Source organism: Lygodium microphyllum, chromosome 18, assembly GCF_053477565.2.
Source record: "Lygodium microphyllum isolate KBCC chromosome 18, Lygodium_microphyllum_v1.1.10, whole genome shotgun sequence".
Classification (NCBI taxonomy): domain Eukaryota; kingdom Viridiplantae; phylum Streptophyta; class Polypodiopsida; order Schizaeales; family Lygodiaceae; genus Lygodium; species Lygodium microphyllum.
The window spans coordinates 13,197,639-13,216,194 of NC_141152.1; positions in this window are offsets into that span (position 1 = coordinate 13,197,639).

Sequence of the window (18,556 nt, forward strand, 5' to 3'; positions counted from 1 at the left end):
CAAGTTTAAGATAGAAAGCTCAATATATACAGACATGGATGATGAACCGCCTAGTTAGATGATTTTGTTTGTCTTTACTTAGCACGTTAGTGGTCATTATGACTCTTATATGGCTATTGACTTATCACTTATTATATTTGGTTTGTTACACCTACCTATAGCTAGCATAGTTATAGTGCTAGACGATTAGTATAGTCAGTTATGCACTGCTTAACTTAGTAGGCTACTTTTCTTTTTATTGTATCTTATCTATACTATGTGTACATTGTTATTATGTGTGAAAAAAAAGAAGAAACTAGCAAGAAAATGTATTGACATCCTTCTATCTTCTCTTGTTCTTAAGTGAGCTTTCTCTTGTGTGTATGATGTGCCTTTGGTACAGTAGCTCAAGCAAGTCCCCCACCATGTGATTTGTGGCAACTTAGTATTAAGGAATAATTAAAGAAGTTGCTTTTAAATATCAAACAGTATGTTAGTATGCTTTATTTAAAAAACTAGAGAAAAACCATTTGAAATAAGCGGTGAGCAATTGTTTTTCCCTAATGGAAAATAATCGATGGCTAGGTGGACCCAATAAGTCAAATGTTTTCCTAATATTAAAGTTTAGGGACAAAGAGCTATATATTGACTTCTCGTAGGGCTCAATCTTAGATCCCAATCATGCACATTTTAGGGAAATGGAGATGAGATTTTGCCTTATAGATAGAGGGGTAGAGTTCAGCTTGCCCTCATCACTGACTCACTATGAACCAAGTGTGATGAGATGATTGACCACTCTTAATCTCGAAGGATTACAATGCAATTGCCTATAGTGAGTGCTAGAATGCTATCAAAGATTGTTAAGTCTTTTAGAAACCTTCAAGTTGATCCTCGTAGATCAAGATGAAGTGCTTTGAAGCAACAAGTTATACCAAAGTATGATTATTCCAATAAATTGTAGATAATGATTGCTAGGATAAGACTTTGACAACTACTAAGTGTTACCTTCCACAATTAAGAGATGGGTACATTACACATGGTATCAAAGTAATGATGGTTACACTTACAATAAGCATTGACAAAAATCAAATAGGATACCATAACAAAAACAAAAAAATTAAGGACCTAAATAGCATTGCTAAAAGTCTATTAGATTGTGAATAGGTTTGTGTCCCAAGATTTGATCCTGGAAAGAATGCATGATGTACATTATCACAAGAGAAATTATTTATATATGGATAAGATCAAGGGATAGAATAAAATGTATAAAAATGTAAGGATAAATGTTTGCCATTTACTAAATCAATCATTAGCCTTATTACTTACATAAGGTTCATTGAAGCTCACTATGGAAATTGTGTATAAAAATAACTACAAGTGTTGCATGAGCTATTTCCTAAAGTATATCAATCTAGATCTTAGTCTAGCTTCTCTCTGAAATAAAATATTTTGAACCATGGAAAGCATTTTCACTCCTGTAAACATTTAATATAGTGATATCCAAGGCTTGTCCAACTATTTTCACTAAAACTTGATGCATGTTTATTACTCCACTTATGTCAATTTAGTAAGTGATATGGAATATTATTAGATATGCTCAATGCTTGACCCTTGTAAGGTGCCACCAATGATCCATAGTGCTCTAATTTGTAAGGTCCCCATTATGAGGAGAAGCCATGTGTGAGCACGAGCATTGGGTGTTAGAAGATAGGCATAGAAACCCACCATAAGTAAGGGTGTATGAGGAAAAAATGGGTGTGAATAGCCTGAAGGACAGAGGAAACCCTAACCCTAGCTAAGCAGAGGCTATATAAACAGCCTATGGGTCACTATCAAGGTGTCAGAGAGTGTATCCAAGTTGTACTTGTAAGAAACTTAGTAAACAAGATTTTGTTCTTGTACTTTGAGCTCTCTTCTCCCTCTTGTGCACACATTCCAATGCTTGCCTCTTTGATATTTTCACATGGCATCAGAGCCATCTTTGGTCTACTTAGCTTCCCACAGCTCTATCTCAGTTAAGTGCACAAGAAGAACATTTTTTCATCTTATCTTCTTCACCTCCATAGTCTATTCTGGACCCCTTGACCTTGGTGGACTTGCTGCATGCATAGAAGGGCATTTTAGCTCTTGCTATCTTCTAGAAACCTTCTCTTCACCTCAAGGCATAGTTGCATGGCATGTCAGAGCTCGACGTTGGGCAGCCACGAGCACAGCATTGCGGGTTTTCTCAAAATGGCGCAATTCTGAATAGTTTGACAGTTTGTACGGCGACACGGCTTGTAGTAGGCGCAATGATGGCGGCGACCATGGGGCTTTGATAGCCCCCCAAGTGGGCTATCTCCACCCAAGAGGGTTTCCTAAAAATCTTCTTCTGCTGCTCCCATAAAGTCAAACCCTAACTGTGGGTTTCATGGCCGCCATAGCCACAAGCTTGAAAGCTTGACCTTCTTGTTTTTCTCATCTTCTCCTGTCACTAACAGTGATTTTAATCACTGAATTATCTCTTCCAGAGTCACTTACTAATCTGAGAACTCCATTTCAAAGGTTCTTTCACTTGGTAGGGCATCACGAAGCTCATCAAGACCGACATCTACCATCTCTAGTAGCATAAACTAGAGATGAGTGCTTGTAAGCACTAAAGCACATTGCTTAATCATTTTTCTACTAGTATTTACTCAATCTGAGTTTTTCATAAGAAAATTAAAACCATTAAGTACTCTACTTCATTTTGAGAGCCCATGTGTACAACTATAAACATGTAGACCATCCTATCCTAAACTTGTGTTGCTTACTGCATATCATGTGTGGTTTCTTTCAAATATCTTGGTCAATGAAATCAGAGAGATGAGTATCATTGTACTCTCCTCAGAGTCATCAACAACAAGCATTGAAATCATAGACCGTCCTTGTCCAACACAAGTGTAATATCTCCCATCGCTCACATGGCATAAAACCCCCCTCCCTTAATAATTAAAAAGCATTTAAATTTTTTTATCTCCCTCCCCTGTTGTTGCCACGACAGGAAGAGGAAGTGGCGATGACATCGACATGGGGAATGAAACTGACGATGTGGCGAGAGGTAATGTGACACTGAGGAGGGAGAGGAAGTAGCCATTGGTGATATCGATGAGGAATGGAGGCCACAAGCCTAACATCTTTCCTGCCATCATGCAGAGAGGGGCAGCCCAACTCTGTTGGCCACCTAGATGGAGGCTCAAGGCCACCTCACCTCCCTCCCCACTATCCATTTTCCCCCGATAATAACCATCCCTACTCCATTATATAAGTCCCCCCCCCCCCCCCCCAATTGTTAAAAAAAGGAGAAAGATAGGGAGCCTTAGAGAAGGGGCCCAGGACACTGCAAAGAGCAAAAACGTTGCCAATCTGGAGAGAGAGAGAGAGAGAGCATGTTCACACCTTAGAGGCCATTTGGGATTTCAAGCAAGAACCAACCAAGTTGTCAAGCATCCTCCATGGCACACTAAGCGAACTAGACCGAGAATTGCAAGAACTACAAGGGCTACACAAACTATTAATGGTACTATTAGTACCTCTAATACCTTCACAATAACCGTACATTCTCAGTTTCTGTAATTAAGTTTATAAGAGGTAATTCGATCGACAACCTTAGTTATGAATATCCCTAGTTGTTTGAGTATATACAATACTTATTCTCCTTTGAAACTTTGGACTTGTTTAAGGTGGTTTCTTTTGGACGTTTAGTTCTTGTGTGGGAGAAAATTAATAGCATGAAATGTAAAGACGAATGACAAATTTTTAATTAGGCTATAAGTGTGTGACATTCTCATGATAGATGTTATGGGAGGTCTTTAACAACATATGATAATGTTGATGATTGTAATAACCTTAACGATCTTCCATAATTATATTTCTAAAACATCATACCCATCTACTTGATGCATTCATTCACTTAATGTAATTACAAGAATACGAACTTGAGGGGTAAGCTCTCATCATGCAGCTCCCATCTGTGAGTGTTTCCCATGTAGTAGACCATAAAGGATGTTCACAGAGTTGGAAGAAAATTAGTTGTGCATGGGAGATGTTATTTATGATGATTATTTATTTTACCACATACATTGGAAAGGTCACACAAATTGATCTTGCATTAAAGTTTTGCTAGTTTGTTGGGATCTTGAAGTCATGCGTAGCTAGTACAAGCAACAATCGTTGGGATTAAGACTACGATGCCTCGAGATTCGCCAATAGTGACTATGCATATCAATCCTATTCGAGGTTGGGCTAGATGCAACAACAAATCTAGGGCAAGAGAAGATCTCAAGGATTAGGAAACCCTAAGATAAAGGAAAGACTGATACTTTTGTACTCGTTAGAAAGAAGGTTTGATTATCAATCAAAGTAAGGGATTATTAGAACTCATGTCTTGAGCAATGTCCTAGCTGAATGGAGGAAGTGTTAAGTAATTTTTGCACGGAATCGCTTAGATCCCAAGGGGGGAGAGCAAACACACGATGAAAGGTTATCGCGACTATTTCTGTAATGTTTGGAAAAGGATACCATTGTTTTGTGGATTGATTAGCTAACGTTATAAATGCTTTTGCATTAAACTGATTGTGGGATGTGAATTGGATGATTATTCTAAGTGCTTGTATTTGATGGTAAACGCATGGCAGGGGTCTGTAATGACAAGTTGCCATGGGAATAAAGGGATGTTTTTCTTGGAAGATGACATTAGGCTAATTGCCTTGGTTGTGCTTGGTTCTTAATTAGATTAATTAAGGATATTTTGCACCAGTGGATCATCTCCAAGATCACACTGCATTTCAACCCAAGAGGGCACTACTCAATTCACGGGCCGAAGGTCGAGTGGTGAAAAGGCCAACCATGGAAAGTGTATCTCACTCCTAGGTCACTTAGGGTTAGTGGAGCTCTAGACACCCCTTACCGATTCCAGAACAGAGTTGTAGACTGTCATGAGCCCAACGTCTAGGGTGTTGGAAGATCCTATTCTAAATAATGGATAGAAATTATAGTACCATGTGAATTGGACCAACTACTTCTACAGGGCAGCAAAAGGGGTACTTTTGTTGGATAGAAGGGAATATATAATTCTCATGTATAGGCAGGAGACAAATATTAACTTGAAGATAAGTTAATGAACTTTTTTGCCAAAAGGTTGCTTGCTCTCTTTTCATGTCTATGCCATAAATTATGCAAATGAACCTCATTCCCTAAAAGGCCTAATTAAGGAAGCTGGTTGTGAATGTCACCATAAATGTGATAGGACCTAATTAGAGAACTTAAGCTATCAAGGGAAGGGGGGGGGGGGATAGAACCCCGACGAGTCTGTCCTTTGGCAGGGTGGTCCCAAAGAACTGGGAGACTTCTCACAAGGTTTTACCATCGATCAACCTTTAGTTATTGTTAAATTAGAATCCAATTCATGCCGTTTTAGGGGATCGGAATGGGACTATACCCTATGGACATAGAGGTTGAGCAGTGCATCCCTTTCGTTTCTCATTCTCTTTGAACCAAGTGCGGCATGGGTCTGCTTTGGTTTGGGTATCTCTGCGTAAAGTAGGATGTCCAAGATCTGATGCTAGAATGCTGTTAGGAGACCTTGGCCACTAGGAACCCCGATTTTAGATCGATCCTAGTGGATTCGGTCGTAAACGTTCCATTGCGAGGCTGGCCCAGGAGACCCTAAGCGACAAACCTCGGAACATTCAATGGGAGTGCCGGGCGGTGACATTTAGAATCGTTTCCCGATGAACCGCTAAAACGTACTTGGACATCCAATAGGCGAGGATGTTACAATAAGGTTCATCTACTAAACCATACCGCAAGGAGGAGCCAAAAGTCTAGTCTAGGTTCACATCGTTGAAGCCTAAACAGAACATTAAACCTTGGAAGAAGATTGCATATAAGAAATGACCATCAAAGTCATATTTTGAAGTATTACATATGTATGATTTTCAGCCTTTCTCTTCATTGAAATTTTGAATATCAATTGTTTGTAAGGGTGTCCTTGATTTGCTTCCACATTCATTGGCAAGTTTGTAAGGGACTAGACAGTGCCCTTGTCTTAGCAAGTGGTAAGACCTTCCCAATGGCCACAACATATGTTGATGTCTGCCCTCAAATTCGTAAATTTGATGGCAAATATTTTCATCCATGGCAGGTACTTATCAAGTACAAGATGATGGAGAGAGGGTATTGGCTTCTCATTCAAGGCACTAGAGCTGTAAACTCTACAAATCTAGTTGATGTAGAGGATGACCAACGTGCCCAAGTAATCATCATGTTACACTTAGATGAGTCCTTGATTCATCATGTTGATCAACTAAATACTGCTAAAGAAAAATGGGATGAGCTTGAAAAGCTCTATGGAGCCACTGGTAAAAATATTAAAATCTTTCTTAACATTGAATTCTTTAGTTTGGAATATAAATCAGGAGAAGACTTGGAAAATTTTATTTCTCACATGAAGGGTCTCATGGCATAGCTTGCCTCAATACAAGCTCCAATCCATGAAGAGGATGCTATTGTTATTCTCCTAAAAGATGTGAAAAAGGTGTTTCTTATCTTTGTAACCACTCTTACCAACATTTCAAATCCTACCTTGGCAAGTACCATCCATTCCTGTTTGGATGAAGAAAAGAGAAACTACAAAGAAGGCAGCACCAGTTAGGCATCTTTAACTTCCCCTGATCAAGTTTTGGTACATACAGTTCTCACTAAATGTTCTTTTTGTAAGAAAAAATGACATATTGTAAACAACTGTTGGAAGAAGTATCCTGAAAAAATAAAATGTAACAAATATAAGAAGACAATGCATGTCGCTAGTAAATGCCCCAACTGATGCCAGGAGGTATATTCCACGGTGGATTCCGTGAGGTTTTGCAGTGGATTCCGTAAAATTTTATTACCGGGGCTCATACACAAGGTGGATTCTTTGTGCGAAAAGTCGATGGGGACGTCTATCCTTTTCGAGCGTGTTGTTAATTTAATGTGTAAGTGGGTGATTCCATAGCGGGTGATTCTACAAAATACATATTTAAATTAATAAACGTTTATGAGTTTAGAGTGCACACTCGTAAGGAGTTCTAACCAATTTATTTTTGTAGCTGAAGATTGCTATGTATTCACTTTTGTCGGTTTAATTGTATTATTTTTCTAACAATTGTGAATGCTTCGGTTGATGTGTAGAGCAAGCAGCGGTGGTATTGGGAAGCATTGGAGGATAGCGTGTATTCAAATTATCATCAATTTTTTATGGACGCGTATCTTAGGCAAAGCGCCCATATTTTATCACGCTTATTTACTAAAGCGCTTGATATTTATTTATTATTTTTGTATGCACATGGATGCACGATTTACATATTTATATTGGACATTGTATTTGGGTACGGCCTGACTCCTTGGGCGCCCAATAGCTTTAATTCTTTAGTGACACAAAAGTAAACACAAAAGCTAAAGCGTGCTAAATGTAAATTGGGCTTTTTTTTTAGCTTGAAGATGAATAATATATAAAATACATGCTTTGTGAAGCACTCACACAAGGCATGAGGGGAGATTGCACCCAATTAGTCTCTTGTTTCATATTGTGCAAGCTTTCTTCATTGTTTTTTGTGCAAAAAGTAGAGTTCTTTTGTTCTTGGGGACCTTCTGACGCTCACTACACGCACATACGGCGTCCGATCTGTGCACTACCAACATTCCTGAAGTACCCAAAGAACTAGTGGCCAACTATGTCTCCTATACATCTAATTATTGACTTTTTTGAGTCCTCTAAACCATCTACCTATAAACACTCTTGTAGCCTAACCTATAAAGGCATCCCATTTGTTTAAGGGGGGGACATCTTACATGCTTTGTAATCCAATGCCACCTTGGCATTGAGGGGGGGTGTTAGAAGATAAGCATAGGAACCCACCGTAAGCAAGGGTGTATGAGGGTAGATGGGTGTGAACGCCTGAAGGACAAGGGAAGCCCTAAACCTAGCCAAGCAGAGGCTATATAAATAGCCTATGGGTCACTATCAAGGTGTGAGACAGTGTTCCCAAGTTGTACTTATAAGCAACTTAGTAAACAAGATTTTTTTATTGTACTTTGAACTCGCTTCTCCCTCTTGTGCACACATTCCAATGCTTTCCTCTTTGATATTCTTACATGGTGGGCCATGACTTGTATGTTAGATGAGGTCTATGTGATCGGATGGCAAAAATGTTTCCTTTGTGGATCTAGATTTTGGGTTAGATAGAGTAGTTATGTTGGTGGTAACTGGAGACACAATGCATCGAGTTGTGGGGTTTGGAAGTTATCAAGGGCCCCTACTATTTTGGGGTCCATGGGGCTATGAAAGCAACCCCTAGCTAGGGGGTCTCCCTTGACGAGCATCTAGGACAGCACCCTTGGCCCATCGATTTTAAAGGGAATATTCCCTAGCTGACTAGGAAAGATTCATAATATGATTGGACATGCCAACCAGACTACCTTCTCAGGCTGCTGTAAAAGGAAGACCCCTCTAAAGCAATCATTAATCCATATTTCACCCAGTTAGAGTTCTTCTAGTTACCCTTAAGCTCTTCACTTATCATGTGTCTAGATCTTTATCTAAGCTTCATACTGAAAGCACATGGTGGACAGAGCTATATGTATATCAATTCGTATGAAATCAAAGCAATATTTCTCCTCTCATATTTGATGTATGTTGTTTATACCTTGCTCAAATTCTATCCAATGTGCCGTGTAATCTCCACAAATATGACTTATGGAGGATACAATGGACTGAGCACTTGTAACTAGTTCAATTTTTCATATTACACATAAGTCAAACAAACATATAGTACAAAGATAGGGAGAATCAATGATCTTGACAGTCAACTTATTATCACATTATTAGAGTTGTACATCCCAACCATATAGTTGTAGGAGACTTATCTCATGCCAATAGTTATGAAATACAAGAGCTCCCCGATTTACCTTGTATTTAAATACTTAGGACTCAAAAAATGACTGAACCTCCTACTTATTTTGGATCAATGTGCAATAATTTCATGATAATGATATATACTTGTCCTAAGTTTCCTCAAATCCAAAATCTTATGTAAAGCTTTTCTTTTGAGTCTTGGTGCAAGCTCAGCTATATAGAATCATGTATGCCCTCAGTATACAAATCAGATATAAATATATGAGCTTCATTGCAAAAAATGTTTACACAAAAAATCTAGATCTATTAGATTCTTTTTTGGTCTACAAAAAAATATAAATACATGTAGCATACATAATGAATGATTGGACTCAAGAAAATTAAGACATTTAAATTTTACCAACAGGAAGGTGATAATAGATCCTTAAAAAATAGTGAAAGGTATCAATCAATATGGGTACAAAGATAAATGATCATTTGATATGGGTGATATGCTCTCATATATAGTGATTGGTGTAGGATGGGTCACAAAAAATGTATGATGTATTTCTAGTAATTTGTAGAGCTATATCTAAGTGCAACCTTAACCTAAGGAAAGAAGTGTACCATACAATGGTGCAGTTTGGACTCAATATTAAGGATGGAGAATGACATTTTCATATTTCTCCATCTATACTAATTCAATATATGGTATTGTGTATGATTTATGGAAGTTGCATTGGGCAAAAAGACTTCACCTAGCTCAACTTTATACATTCCACATGAGCCAAAAAAAATCCATGGTATATAGAGATAGCGAGACAATGACCCTTAATATGTAGGTCTATCATAAGGTCATTGAAATTATCCAACCAAGTTAAGTGGTTGTATCTCCTAGATTTCGAGCCAACAACTAGTATGGGTTGAAACTTACCTAGTGTATACTTAGGGGTTGACACCCTAAGTGAAATCCCTTATTTTACAATCTTTGTGCAAGAATTTCATGGTTGAGTACCGTATATCTAGCATGTATATCATCACTTCCTAGAAGAAACATAAACTTTCTTTTGATACAGATATTAGCTACTCTTGTATAGTCAATGACACAAGGTTATGTGAAAATATAACTCTTATTTTTAAATAATTTCTACCATGACTATAGTATGGTGTCATGCTAAAATAAATGAAATATTTGATACAACTCTTGCTTATAAAGTGATTTCTCAATGAGTTATGATCTTACTAATAAATAAATATATAAAATGGGCTATTAATGATGGTTAGGATCAAACTTGTAATGAGGTAAAATGTATCAACATTCTTTTAGCTTCCTTCCATTAAAACACCCTCAAATGTGGGTGTTCCAAATGCCATTGACCTATCACATGAGAAAGAGAGGAAAATATTACTCAAATAGGTCAAGTCGCATGACTTTAATGGTAAAGGAATGAGGGTGGAGCAAGTGCCAAATTAGCAGATGGTGGTTTACTTCTCTGTGAACCAGTCTAGCAAATCAAGCAATGATTGCATGAATGAGCCTTTCAACAAGAGAACCACAACTTTGATGGAAACAATAGTGCTATAATAAGGATGTCTTTCAGTCCATTGTGTGTTGAGGGAAATAGTAATTAGCAAGCAACATTAAAAGCAAGATGGTTACTGGCACATTGATGAGTAGACGGCTATAGCAACAGTTATAGCCATTGGCATGGCATGTGGTTAGAGAGAATGGCAAGCTATAAAGGGATTTGTTTTTGTGTAGTTGGCAATTGGTTGATTCAACAGTTCATAGTCAACTTGTTCTTTGACTAGTAGCATGGCTGCTACGACAATAACAACAAAGCCATCCTGGGTGTATGTTTTAATTCATGATCATTGGTAGTAGTACTGCCCCCCCTTGTATTTTTGCTGTCTCCGAGTATATTAAGTTATGCTACTTCTCTAGTGTTCATCTTTGTGTATTTGGATACTATCATTCCTATCTCTGATAAGACTATTTTATTGGATACAAATATCAATAATGTTGGGAGTTTTGTTTAAGTATATAATCTTTGCCTATGTTATATTGGCTATATCTTTCTTCTTACCTCAGGTGTTAATTGTAGGTTAGGATGTCGATCTCCACTTGTGTCAATTATGAGTATGATCATACTCTACATTGTGGCAGTGATGCTTAGACCTGATTACGCATGACGACCATGATGATCCTTCATGCATACGCTAGGCTAAATGCATATGCATTCACAAGGTTTTCCCAATGTAGTTTCAGCTCTTGGCTAGGCATGATGGGGTCTAGGTTTGATCAGGATCACCAAAGGGCACCATCTCCCAAGTCTCCTTCTATCCTCAATGATGACACATTTCTAGCAAAGCCTGAATCCCATTCCCAAAGCTCTTTGGATCTTCCCATGAGGATCTCAATGCATTCATCCACTATTTTGATGTTGCTTATACTATCAACTTTCTTAGTTAGGTCAATGAGGCTCACAATGCTGCCATAATCAAATCTTCAATGTGAAAAAAGTTAGGTCAATGAGGCTCACAAAGTTTCTGTCGTCAAATCTTCAATGTGAAAAAAGACCACAACATGACTAGCAGAAAATCATGGATGGCCCACCTGAAATGATGCACTAATTGCCTTTCGAATCAGATTTCAACCTAATTGAATAGATCTACAAAAGCTTGAAAGGCTTTGCAACTTAAAGCAAGGAGATAAATCACTCTAGGCTTACACAACCAAATTCAGGTCCTAAAAAGTAGAATTGACAAAAATACAAATCCTAGGAAAAAATGTTAATCCAAGGCTTCAATAAGCCAATCTAGAAAGGTTTTGCATCTGATGATTTGTCTAACAATAGTATAGATTCTTTTGACAAGAAGCTCTTAGATTGGAAAAAAATTTGTAAAAAGAAAAATCTGAAAAATGAAAAAAATTTCCATAAAGTTGGCCCAAAATAACTAGGATGATGACACTAGCAATTCAGACTCTAATTTGGATCTAGAGGTAAAAAATAGCAATGAGGAAGATGACTTTGAAGATGAGGAGAAGAAACCTAGCAAGTCCAAGAAGAAGGAAAAGGAAAAAAAACCCTCAAAGGGCACTCAAAAAATGAGATCAAGAATCTATGGTGTATAAAATGCAATAATCTAGGCCATGCATAGGTTGAATGCACCTTGAATCAGTGCTTGTGTAGCATTTGTAATATGGCCATTCACAACATGGACTATTGCCATTACAATGGAAAATATCAAATGGTCACCTGATGAGGATGGCAAGGTATCGGAGCATCCCAATCTAGCCAATGGAACACCATGTCAGCCAATCACGCCACTTAGACAACCATAGTATCTTACACAAATTACGAGTATCAGAAACTAGGCAATGGCCATGGCATACATGGTAGGGGAGGAAGAACCCTAAGAAAATTCCCACCATTATCTAAACATTGTTTCTTCTATATCCAAGAAGGATATTGGAGATTGAAGTGTCTCAAACCCAAGAATATGATGCCTAGAGAAGGCAAGGGCAAGGTCCATTATTCATGCTCGAAGCCAACATACTGGAAATCAAGGAGCTAACATAGATGGATGTCAATGTGGTAACCCGGTCCAAAAAAACTTATAAGGAAGCAACATTGAGACCCATAAGCACTTTATGGGCAAAGAAAGAAAGATTATGCCATCATGTGGTGAGATAAACAGCATGCGATTTGGCTATGATGAAATATCCATTACCCAACCACCCTGAAGGTGGTCTAGAAATTCATTGGTGGTGAAGAATCCTCCATAACAAAATGATAGTCCTCAAGTTGGGTGCATCTAGTGGCTTCGGTCAACCAACTCCGTCCCTAACCCCCTAGCCCATGTTGATCCTCCACATTACGCTTAGGGCACATCAAGGGCAGTATATACCTAGGGAGGTCACCCTTGCCTATGGTTAGAGACCTATCTCCCTAAGCCACACGCACTGCACCACCCTTATGCAAGAACTAGGTCTCAAGTATGGGACAATACCTAGGCCTATTGACCCAACTCTATAACGTGCTTGTCACCTATTGGTTGTTCAGGCACGTTTTTAGTGGTCCATCAAGAGATGAATCTAAGCGACGTTGCTCAGCACTCCCATGGAATATTACGGGGTTTGTCACCTAGGGTTTCTTGAGTCTGCCTCTTGCAACGGAACGTTCTTTACCAAACCCATTAGGATCGACCTAAAATTTAGGTCCCAAGTAGCCAAGGTCTCCTGATAGCATTCTAGCATCGAGGGTTCTGGACATCCTACTTTACGTAGAGATACCCAAGCCGAAGCAGACCCATGTCGCACTTGGTTCAAAGAGAATGGAAAACGAGAGGGATGTGCCTCTCAACCTCTCTACTCGTAGGGCATAGTCCCATTCTAGTCCCCTAAAATGGCATGAATCTAGGTTCTAACCTAACAATTCCTAAGGATCAGGTGTCAATAAAACCTTGTGAGAAGCCTTCTAGTTCTCTGGGACCACCTTGCTGTAGGATGGACCTGTGAGGGGTTCCACACATCCGCTTCCCTCATTAGGCGTTCTTTAGTTATTTAATTAAGTCCTATCACATTTATGTGTGACATTTAAAATTAACTTCCTTAATTAAGCCCTTTAGGGAACATGGTTTGTTCGCATAATTTACGACACAAATACGAATACAGAGCAAGCAATCCTTTAACAAACAAGTTCAAACAAATTCCTTAACTTATCTTCATATTAATCTTTATCTCTTGCTCATACAACAGAAATTATATATCCCTTCTACCTTGCAGAAGTAACTAGTCCAAATCACATGGCACCACAACTTCCATCCTTTATCTAGAATAGGATCTTCCAACGCCATAGACGTTGGGGCCATGGTCATCTTCAACTCCGTTTCGGACTTGGCAAGGGGTATCTAGAGCTCCACTTGACCCACAAGCTGCCTAGGAGTGAAACACCATTTTCGTGGTTGGCCTTTTCGACCTTTAGTCCGTGAATTGAGTAGTACCCTTCTCGAGTAAATCTATGGTGTGATCTTGGAGATGATCCACCCATGCAAAGAACCTTTCCTTAATTAAACCAGTTAAGAATCAAGCACAGTCAAGGCATTCAGCCCTAATATTATCTTTCAGAAAACATTCATTTATTCCCATGGCAACTTGTCATCTCAAACCCTTGCCATGAATTTACCATCAATCACAAGCACTTGGAATAATCATCCAAACTATAATTCAACAGTCGACTAAATATAAAAGCATGTTTGAAAAATCAACAAAACCAATTGTATTTTTCTAAACAATGCAAGAATAGACAAAATAACATTTCCATTTGCATATTCACTCTCCCCCTTGGGATCTAAGTGATTCTATGCAAAATTTACTTAATACTCTCTTCTTTCGGCTAGGACATATGTCAAGGTTTCAACAGTATACAAGACGTAAGTTCTATAGATTACTTACATCGATCAATAACCCAACCTTCTTCCCAAACAAGTATAAAAGTAGTGGTCTTTACTTTGTCTCAAGGTTTCCTAATCCTTGAGCTCTCTACTTGCCTTTGAGGCCTGGAGTTGTTGTTTGTATCTAGCCCACAACCCCAAATAGGATTGTTAAACATAGTAGCTATCGGAAGGATCTCAAGGCATCTTAGTTTTAGTCCTTATGATCATTGTTTGTACTAACTATGCACATCAAGATCTCAATGAACTAACATTTCATGATATTAGCAAGAGCTTGGGCAAAGATCTTAGAGTTTCGAGATTGAATTTCTTTTAGACTAGGTTGCTTGCCATGCAATCCATCAGGCATGGATGTTGCAGCATATTCCTTTAAAGTGATGAAAATGCACCTAGTAATGCGAGGATGGGAAGTCGAAAATGCTTGATTTGAATAATCAAGACAAAGTTTATTATTTTCAATGAAGTATTCTCACGTGGTAAAGTATAGAAACTAACGTATCATATGTGGGAATCAAGCAAGCATTTATCAATTTGAAAATTTATTACTTATGACCGTTACTGTAGTTGGATTGATAGTGTTGCCCTCGCTTGAAAAAAGATTTGTTGCCAGTTGTAGGATTTCCACCTACACTTGACAATCTTTGCTTAGGGGGCCATTCTCGATCTTCTTTGTTTTAAATGCGATCCCCACAAGACTTTAGCTACCTCTTTCTCAAATAGTGGGGAGGGGAGAGCAGTTGGGGGGAAAAGTTGAGCTTGTAGGGTGGAGAACAATCTTGCGAGGAAGGGGAAAAGATAGGTGCATGTGGCCACCCTCATAGGAGGGGAAAGGGAGGAAGAACCTTGGAATATTCTTTCTCTGTCTCTCTCTCTCCCTCTTTCTCTCTATCACTCACACACACTCTCTCTCTCACCCTCTCTCTATCTTTCCCTACAACTTGCCAGGATGTCCAGGCCTCCTCTTTTCCTTTCCTTATGATTTGGGGGGGGTTATAGTGGGAGTGGTGGGTAGGAAGTGAAGTTGTGCATGGTGGCACTAGTTTTGGGGCCTCCTAGTTGCCTGCAAACTGACCAAAAGGTTAGGAGGTTGTTTGGCCATGTGGCCTCCCCCTCGGCTTGTCTTCATCATCGTCATCTCCCTCGTTGTCATTGCCTTCTTCTTCCATATCATTGTATTCCTCCTCCAGGTCATCTTCTTCCTCCCTCCATTGACATAATCCATTCCTTCTTAATAGTCATCGTCACCTTCTTCCTCATCGACATCATCCACATCGTCGCCCTCTACCTCTTTAAAGCTCTTCCACATCATCTTCTCCCTCCTTCCCTTGCCATTTGTTCAACAGCGGCAGGGGGGATAAAAAATTTTGAACTAATTTTAATTATTAAGGGGGAGTTTCTATGCAAAGGGATGAGGATATTACATCCTCTCCCCCTTAGAGAAATTGAGATGTCCTCATCTCGAAAGAATTGGGGATTTCATTTCGGAACCTATGGGGTAGGACCCATCACATACTTGTTGTGAGACTCTGACCACTCATAATCACGTGGTCTTTTGAAATGACAACTTATTGCATTTGATATACCCGGTCTGGATTACAAGAGAAAAGTTTGTTGCAATTACATCTCATAGATATCTTCTAGGTTGTTCCTAAGTATCGGATAATTTTTTGGTTGGTTCCAGATCACTTGTACAACTTCATTCCTTGTACGTTCAAGTTCTCTTTGAGTCATGTTGGGACAATTGAAGTAGATATGTCCAATGTTGTGGCACTGGAAGTATAGGTGTTTCGGGTGCTTTGGACATTCCCTTTTGAAATGACTTAACTCCTTGCAATAGAAACAACACTGAGCTTTATCACTTGGGGCCACAAGATTCTTGTTTGTCTTTGGCAAGATTTTCTTCTTTAGACCAAATTGCCCTAGGACCCTTTTAGCAGACCGAAGTGGTCCTTTATCTCGAAAACTCTATTTCTGAATTGTCCTCTTTTTAGATGTGGACTGAGATCCATGGACAATCGGCTTTGCTTGTACCACTAAAGAATATTCCCAAGCTTCGACATTCTGGTAAGACCCAATCTATATTAGTTGAGAAGAAACAACTTAAGGGAATTTCATTGCAAGTTATAACTATCATTCCTTGCTAGAGTATCCTTGATCAGTTGCAAGTTCTAGGCTCAAAATTGATGCAACTCACATTACTTGTGTTAACTATAGTTACAAGAGTAAGGTTTATTTCAATACAACTTGTATTACATATTGATAAAATTCCTAGGATTTCTAATCATCCTAAAGAGGTGTACTGGGTTCTAGATCTTTGTCTTCATCTGATTCCTCTATATATCTATAGGCTGCGCCTGTGTAGTTTTGTTTTCTTGGAGGCTCAATATCTTCTAGGTTAGGATAGTCTGCTTGGATGTGTCCTAGCTCATTGTAGTGAAAGTATCGATGATTGGGATATCTTCTATGGATGTGACCTATCTCTTTGTATGTGTGGCATCTCTTGCCCTGATCTTGAGAATCATCTTTGTCATAATTTCTTGATTTAAGTTCTTAGATGATTGGCTTTGCTCAGAATAATGCATCTTGGGAGTCTATTGGATGCATTGCTTCAAGACAGTAGTTCAAAAGAGTGTTTAGGCCACGGCAAAACTTGGATACTTCTTGCACAATATCCATAGGTGGTGCGTATTTTAGTAGGGTTATAAACTTCAAGTAGTAGGCTTCCAAGGTTAACTCCAGCTGCTTTAGCTTGAAGAATTCATTCATATTCAAAGTCTGGTAGGTTGGTGGAACATATCATCCACTTAGAGTATCTTTCAGTTGAGCCCAAGTGATAGCAGCTTCAGAAATACCTTGATCTTTGCACCATTTCTTCCACCATATTTGAGCCTAGCCAACTAACTTTAGTTTGGTTATCATTGCATGATTGGTAGAAGTAGTTCCTACGGAAAAGAAATAATCATTCATAGACTCAATCCATATCTCCGCCTCCGCAATGACATCTATCCCTTCTTCATCAAACTCGGGTGCCTTAATCTGCTTGAGAAGGAATTTTCTCTCTTGCATGTTAGAATTCGTAGGTGTAGAAGGTGCTTGACAATCAAGCCATACCACTTTGATTATTATCTTTGCCATATGTCTACAAACCATACATTAATCATTCATGTATCATTACAAAGTTTTGCTCTGATACCAACTGTAACGTGCCCGCCTGTCCAGGTATGTTTTTAGCGGTCCATTGAGTGAGAATCTAAATGACGCTACCCAGCATTCCAATCAAATGTTACGGGGTTTGTCACCTAGGGTTTCTCGAGTCTGCCTCGCAACGAAACTTTTGGGGCCGAGAACCCACTAGGATTGACTTGAAATCTAGGTCCCTAGTAGCCAAGGTCTCCTGACAGCATTTTAGCGTTACGGGTCCTAGACATTCTACTTTACACAGAGATGCCCAAGCTCAAGCAGACCCATGTCAGACTTGGTTCAAAGAGAATGGGAAATGAGAGGGATGCACCGCTCAACCTCTCTACCCGTAGGGCATAGTCTCATTCCAATCGCCTAAAATAACATGAATCAGGGTTCTAACCTAACAATTCCTAAGGATCGTGCATTGGTAAAACCTTGTGAAAAGCCTCCTAGTTTTTTGAGACCACCCTGTTATAGGACAGACCCATCGGGGGTTCCAACTACCCACTTCCCTCAATAGGGGTTCTTCAGTTATTTAATTTGGTCCTATTACATTTATGTGTGACATTTAAAATTAGCTTTCTTAATTAAGCCTTTTAGAGAATGGGTTTCATTCACGTAATTTATGACACAAACACCAATACAGAGCAAGCAATCCTTTGACAAATAAGTTCAAACAAATTCCTTAACTTATCTTCATATTAATCTTTATTTCCTACCCATACAGTAGAAATTATATATCCCTTCTGTTGTGTAGAAGTAATTGGTCTAAATCACATGGCACCACAACTTCCATCCTTTATCTAGAATAGGATCTTCCAACACCACAGACATTGGGGCCACGGTGATCCTCAACTCTGTTTCAGACTTGGCAAGGGGTGTCTAGAGTTCCACTGGACCCACAAGCTGCCTAGGAGTGAAACACCATTTTTTTGGTTGGCCTTTTCGACCTTTAGCCCGTGAATTGAGTAGTGTCCTTCTCGAGTAAATCTACGGTGTGATCTTGGAGATGATCTAACTGTGCAAAGAACCTTTCCTTAATTA